Here is a 7,713-nt window from a genome sequence, read left to right on the forward strand (position 1 = left end):
GGAATCGAACTCACGACCTTGCACTTGCCAGGCAGGCACTGTGCCACTGAGCTAAATCCCCAGCCCCAACTTTAGAATTTTTATGCAATAATTATACAACATAACTTAAGAAGACAAAATCATTGTTACTGTTAAACACTGAAAATTTCAGTTGATCATCACCATGTGCTATGGAGGCTCTTTACTGGGGTAATTATTTCCTAAGATATTAAGAAAGTATGTTTTGGTTCTATAGCTCACTTTTTTAAGGATTCAGTGAAGCTAGCTCTCTGCACACACTGCTTTATGAAGGCCTGCAACATGTTAAGCTGGAGAAAAAGGAAAGGCAGAACTGTTCATCCCCCAACAGCAATAACATTCGCTTCTCTTAAGATTCTGTTTCTCTGGTCTTCCCATATTTGGTAAAGCCAACGAGTAACAGACTGAGGTTCATTAATAACACTGGCAGGTTTATGTAGCAACAGCTAAAGGTGGAAACGAGAGAGAAAAACTGAATAGAGTATGCACTTCAGCCAGATCAGCGAAACTTTTCCACCATTTCTATCTGAAATATTGAGACTGTATTTTTTTTGACACCTACTCTTGACTATAGCAAATGTTAATTTCCATTTTATAGGACTTGTGAGTTGATGTGTCTCTGTCCAGGATGGCAGACATGGGTTTATTCTGCTATCCTTGACTGATTTGAGATTGTGGAGTAAACATGTATTTTTTCCTTCTCTTGCGCAGGTGGGAGGAATTGTGCCCAGCTTTATTTCAATAAAGTACATGCCCTCCCTTTCCTCTTGTCTGTCAAGGAGGTTTTGTAGCCATCATGTAGAGTATCAGGTACAATGCAAAGGAAATTCTGAAGGACTCACCCCAAGCTCAGGACGACTCACTCAGCAGGAGGGCTGAGGTAACAGCACTCATTTATTTGTAGCCCCAAATGAGGAGTTCTGATTTTGAGGCCTCTGGCATACAATGTTTATTTGGATACTTGGATCCATTATAGGTTTCTTTCTTAAGTTAAAGCAGAAATTGTCTGGTGAAGCACAGAACCGTAAGTTTTCTTAACACTTTTCTTAACACAGAGCACTGATTTATAAGCCCTGAGATCTCTTAGAAGAGAAAACAAATCACATTCTAATATTAATTTTATCACTCAATCTGTTGCACGAGTCAAAATGTGGTAATTCGAGTGACATTTGTCTCTTGTTATGTGTAAATACTTTAGCCCTAAAAAGGGCAGAAGGAAGGATAGAAAACTGATGAAATGGTGAGATTCTCATGTGTTGAAGGCTAGCTACAGACTTGAACTCACAGGCCTCAAAGCAACCTCAATTTGTGTGAACAAGGTTTATAGTTTCACCTGCAGTGGGGTACAAGGGGCTTTGGAAATGTATACTACATTTCTTCCAACTGTCACTGATATCAGTTGTTGGCAGTAGGACACTTTTGTAGTGGCTTAGACTCATAAAGAAAGCATCTTATTTTATTTATCTGGAAGTGCTTTTATTTTACATTCACTTTTGAAGGTTATTTTGAATATAGTTTTAGTTTTTCATTTACTTTCTTCCAGCAGTTTGAGAATGCTGTTGTATTGGTTTTGACTGATCATTGCTAAGAAGTCGTCAGCAGGTAATTATTGCTGTTTTGAAAGTCATATGCCCTTTTTTCCCCTGATTATTTTAACTTTTTCTGTGTTTCAAAATTTGCTGATTTTCCCTGTATTCTGTTTCATTGTAGAATGCTAGGTGAATATATGAATTACTGATTTTTAAAGGTTTTGAAAAATTTTAATACTCTACAAATACTTTCATATTTTTCTTTTCATATAAACCACAAAATACATTTAATTAAAACACGAAACTAGAAAAATGTTTGGTCCTTATCATGTAGCAATTACATTGTCTAAAAAACTCCTGAACCGTCCATTCTTGTCCACATGCTGCCAACCCAACAACAACCACCCGGATTCTGCCATTCCAGTTTGATGTGGTAACATCTACAGCAGTCATCATCAGGGCTCAAGGATTTGAGTGGATCAAGGGAGACAAAGACCAGACTTAACACAAAAGCAAGTCTGAAGGCGAGAAGCTTCCTCCTGAAGGCCAGAGTGAACTGCAAGCAGCAGGAAGTAGATTACTTGCATACCTGATGTGTTTTATTAAATAGAGAGTAGGAACATTGCTTCTAGTTCATTCCAAGCTGCTGTGGGGGAGCAGCAGTGAGAAAATCCCCCTTTTCGCTTCTCGACAGTAGTACTTTTCTGACCTTTTGTGTGTGTTATTTATTTCTTTAGGCATGATTTCTTTCCTAGTGGAAGCCAACTTCCTCAAGAGACAGGTCATTCAGCCTTAAATGTTGGCCTACACATTCTTAGACTGTGCAGTAGGCCACGTCCTACGTGGTGAGGCTTTCTTTCTCCTCCACCGTAAGCTTGTCACTGTTTGCTCTGCAAAGATAGAGGGTGGTCTGTCCCAATTCCATTCACTGAGCTAAAAGGGGTCACAGGCCGGGATGTGGCTGGCAGCTGGCCTGGTGCCAGGCCTATGTGCTTGGGTGGGGTTGGGGAGAGAAGGACTGCGTGGTTGGTTTTGGTGATACGTTTGGTGGAAGCTGTGATGTTTTGGGAGGATTCTGAGCCCTAGAATGGCCAGGAGGTGAGTTTCCTGGTTTTGGGGGTGCTGGAGCAGGATTTTTAATAGCCAGGCGCTCAGTGTGAGGCCCAGGGTCAGTGGCACTGTGAGCTGAGTCAAGTGAGAGCTGATGGGAACCGGCGTCTGACCCGGACTGGTTCTGGCCTGTGGTCATATGACTGCTGTTTATTCTTTGTGCAGCTGAGACATGGAGTACTTGGGTTTTAGAGGGCTGCTGTCAGGCCAGCTTGGCCCTTGCTCTAGTATGCCTGCAGATTAGGGAACGGCCCCACCCCCTGAGGTGCTTTCAGCCTGAGAGCCCCAGGAGGGGGGCACTAGGCCTGTGGGGCCAAGGCACTGCCGTCCGGGTGGTAGCTGGACAGCAGGGCGTGCATGCTTGCTGTGGGCCCCAGAGTCCCTCAACTTCACACCAAAGCTGTCCTCCTCCACTGGCTGTCCTTCCATCCTGCCTCCGCGCTGGAGGCCACTTCCTCTCCTGGGTCCCCAAGCCCAAGTTGTTTCTACAGTGGGATGAGTGATTAGATTTTGGGGTGGTATGAGATATCAATTCTCCTGATGAGTTAAATCTCTCCTCTTTGGGAAAACACAAGTTGGTTGCTGAATGGTGGGTTCTGTCACTGCACCCACATGGATGGACCCGGCCGTTCCATCTCAGCAGACTTTCTTGCATTTGGGGCCCATAGTGAGTTCGCGCCTAATGTGACTGTGGTGTTGATGGGCGTCATCTTATTAATGTCACTTGTCTGAGCAACCTTTGCCAGGAACCTGATACCTAATACCTAAACTTAACTTTAGGAGTTTAATACCTAAATTGAACACAGTTGTGTCATGGAAACTCCTGACATGTTGTCCATAAATCTTGAAGATGCTGTTTGGATCCTGCACACTAGCAACTTGTATCCATTCTTCAAACCCATTCAAAGTTATCAACCATTCAGGCAATTCCTGTAAATAGAGCTTCAAAACATCTGCCACACTGTGGAGGTGGGAATAGGATCCATCCCGGTGAGAAGAGGAGTCCAAAGTAGCTCGCAGTTCTTTAACCTGGAGGTGCTAGCTCGAATTTGGAAGAGGCCCTCCTCCTTCACGCTGTCTCTGGGAACAGCGTGACCTAGGCCTCCATCTTCTGCTGCTTCCCTTTAGCTGTTCTCCCACAGGTGTCCTGAAGGCTGGATTAGCTCCCCACTTATCTTGATGGACTTCAAGAAAGGTCTTTCCTAAGACTGTTAATTCTGTTCTCTGGTGATCTACTTGGGCTTCTAATAACATAAAAAAAAAATTACTGTATGCCCCTTCTGTGGCCATGAAGCTGTACATGTCTGCTCTGAGGTGATCTGGCAGTGTTTTACTTTATTTCCAGCTTCCTTCATCTCTTCCTTGGTGATCGTTTTCTGATGGAAGACCCTGATAGTTGGTGTCTGAAGATCTGGGAACTTGGTTCCACCTGGCTCTGACTGAAACCCAGCCCCCACCAATTTAGCCAGATGCTTCGTCTGTGTCAAGATGTTGGGCATCTCCACCTCTGCTATGCTGTAGAACAGGTCTAGGATCTTCTTCTCAATAAAGACTGTGTCCTGAGAGCTTTCAAGAACCCACTGGGTCTCAGCATCGCCACCTGTCTCGGGCATCTTCCCTAGGAGAGATTCTTCCAGCTGAGTTGGTGCTTCTTGCATATTCTGAGCAAGGGCTGTCAGAGGGAGTTTGGTTTTTTCTTTTTTTTTTTTGTCTCAGTGCTGGCATCTTGCTGGCCCTGGAAGCATGAAAGCAGATGTTTATGAAAACGGTGGCACAGTTTGGGACTCAGATTTTATGTAAATTCAACAGTTTGTAATACTTCCTGTCTCTCCTTTGTGTTACTTATTTTTCCCTTATTTATTTTGTTTCTGTATTTGGTTTTATATTCTATTTTACTCATCCTCTTTTCTAAACTACTGTTAAAGGCACCTACTAAGTTCATACTTTTAAATATTGTGCTTCATGTTCTAGAATTTCCATCTTTGAGAAATAGAATGTAGTTCTCTGGCAAGATTTTTGTTTCTTTTTCTCTCTCTTCTTTTCTTTTCTTTTTTTTTTTTTTTTGTTTTGGTCTCTTTGAGACAGGGTCTCACTATGCAGTCAGGCTGGCCTTGAGCTCATTTTGTAGGCCAGGCTGGTCTCGAACTTGCAACAATCCTCCTGCTTCAGCCTCCCAAGTGCATTCGCCACCACATCCAGCTAAAAGATTTTTGATATATTAATTAAAGATATTTTAAAATTTGGGCACAATAATTCCAAGTTCTAAAACCCTGTGTACATGTTTCTTTTGTCCATTTTTTTCTTTTTTTAATAGTTTAGTCATACTTCCTCACCGACTGAGTAATTTTGATCAAATAGTAAAAAAGTATACAAAGGTTTTTAAAGATAATTTAAGGCTCTACTTAATTTTGTTTTCTTCCAGGATTTACTTTTGCCTCCTAGCTAAAAGAGAACACCTCACTGCTGACCAAGTTGGAACTGAACTGGTTTGAAGCTAGTTTCCACTTATCCCTAGGGCTGCATTGGTCTTTAACCCTGGTTTGAATCCCTCTCAGAACAAAAGCGGAATTCATGCATTTTTAACACAGGCCCTTTCCCTTTAGAGCCAGGATTGCAGTTATTGCAGCCTGAACTCTATGAGAAGATTATGAGGCCATTTTTGCTTGACCTTTTAATCTTTTGGCTTTATGCCAGCTATAGATAGGCAAATGCCTTCAGACAATTGCACTTTCTTTACAGATACAGGATTCTTAACTCTTGACTGCCTTCACAGTCTCAGATTTTGAGCTTTCTGTCTGCAGACACATAATACTGAGGCTAACTGCTTAGTTTCTTATCGCTTCAGCTATTCTTTTCCACATGTCTGTGCAATTTATAAGTTGACCAACGCCTAGGAGGGAAAATGTCACATATTGTCAAGCTCGCCTTGGTATGTTTCTTCTCCCTCTAACATCCTAACTCCTATGTAGTTATTTGATGTATTTATATCGTTATTTAGCTTTTCTAGTTTTTGCTAAGAGGGCTAGTCTATAACCAGGCACTTTTCAAATACGAAAGGGGTACACCAAATAAATATTAACATGTGCAGATAATGCGTGTCTACTCCATTGTGGGGTTGGGGATATAGCTCAGCGGCACAGCGCCTACCTGGCAAATGCAAGGTCCTGATTTCGAGTCCCAGTACCAAAAAAAAAAAAAAAAAAAAAAAAAATAGTGATTACTCTATTGTGAAAAGTCCTTCAGCAGGAGTGGGTACTGGATTTGTTATACTGAATTTTGTTTTTGTTTTTAGTAATATAAATTTTTGACTTTGGTTTATTGAATTAATTATAGGAGCAAATTTTATAATATGATTAATATTTTTCAATTCTACACTTAAACGAAGAAAATTTACTATATGACTGAATTCATTTTGTTTAATATTTATTTAGGGGTTTAAAATGTATCTTTATAAGGATATCACAGCTTTAGCTTTCAATTGCAGGTTTTTGACTTTTTAGATAAAAATGTTATGAAATCTCAGAGTTTAAAGTCTTAAGTAGCTGATTTTTTGTTTGAATTTTTGTTATCACCTTATTTTATTGTACTGTATTTAGAGAATATGTCCTGCCAAATAAGCTGGCATCGTCCAAGCCACTGAGAATCTGAAGTGAACAAAGCTGAGGAAGAGTCAGCCCATGGTGTTTTCTTCTCCCTGCTTGAGATAGAACAGATCTTCTTAGATTTGTATTTGCATCACTAACTCCTTTTGTGCTTAGGCCATTGGATTCAGACCAAATTACACCATCACCTTTCCTTATCTTTAGGCTCCAGAGAGTAGATTGATTACCTTTCATAATTGTGTGGACAAATTCTTCATAATCCCATAATCCACACCCCCACCCCCACCCACTCAGTAATTGATTCTCTGGAGAACCCAAATACAATGACTATAATGCCATGAATGAAACAGAAAAACAAAAAGACCTACAAAACAGAGAAAGGTGATATTTCTTGGCAGTAACTCCAGCCTAGTGTTTATGATGCTTCCTTTTGGTTAATCATGAACGATTCCTTCACAGTGCTGTTTCTGTGATAGTGAATATTTACCAGATTCATGATACTGTTGGTGTTTATGTTACACCTGTACTACTGTAGTTAGCTTTTTTTTTTTTTTTTTTTTGTCTTTTTAAGGCAGGGTCTCCCTATGCAGTTCAGGCTGGCTTTGAGCTCACTTGTAGTCCAGGCTGGGTCTTGAACTTGCAACAATCCTCCTGCCTCAGCCTCCTGAGTGCTGGGATTACAGGCCTGCACCACCAGAGCTGGCTTGTAGTTAGCATTCTTGTTCTCCAAATTTGTAGTATATATTTTCACATCTACCACCAGCATATTGGGGTTCCAACTCATCCATATCCTTGTCGACACTTAACATTGTCAAGTTCTAACCTTTGCGTGTCTGATAGATGCAAATCTTTAAGAATCTTTTGTGTGTTTATACACCATTCCTTCTCTTTCTATGAACTTTGTACATTCTTTCTAAATTTCCTAATTTTTAAAATTAACCGGAAGAAAAATATTTTATACTTGGAGCCTTAAACATATATCAATTATGTACTGTAACTAGCTCCAGTGAGCCGGAAGAGATGGCTGAGCTGCAGGAGTCAGAGCAGCTCATTAAAGCAATAAACCAAACAGAAGAGTCACACCTTTACTTACTGCTTAGAGTATGCAAGAGACTAGAGCCAGAGAAAGCACTTCCTGCTCCTGCCCCAGTGGAGAGCCCAGTGGGCAGCACAGACATGGAAGTTGTGTCTCTGTTGAGGGACTTCCAAGCAAGTGTCTCCAGCAGCTTTATGAACTCAAGGGAGAGGAGAAGGGAAGGGGGAGGGAGAAGAGGTAAAAATGGAAAAATACTTGGTGTTGACTAGACTGGGAAAAATGTCCTCAGGCTTTCTGCGTCTTGCTCCTAATCGGATCTCCACAGAGAAGATCTGAAGAACACTTCTCCCACAGGGTCTCAGAGAAAGGAACCTAGAAATGAAGGAGCTTGAATGCAAGCTTGCAAAAAGCCTGGCCT

The 7,713-nt window shown here is 41.3% G+C and overlaps 1 pseudogene; it reads right to left on the bottom strand.

Annotated features, from left to right (window-relative positions):
* Positions 1 to 3,695: 3,695 nt before the first annotated feature.
* On the bottom strand, positions 3,696 to 7,437 carry LOC102028333 (annotated as a pseudogene).
* Positions 7,438 to 7,713: the final 276 nt, after the last annotated feature.

This window comes from Chinchilla lanigera, unplaced genomic scaffold, assembly GCF_000276665.1.
Source record: "Chinchilla lanigera isolate Chin_1 unplaced genomic scaffold, ChiLan1.0 scaffold00035, whole genome shotgun sequence".
Taxonomy (NCBI): domain Eukaryota; kingdom Metazoa; phylum Chordata; class Mammalia; order Rodentia; family Chinchillidae; genus Chinchilla; species Chinchilla lanigera.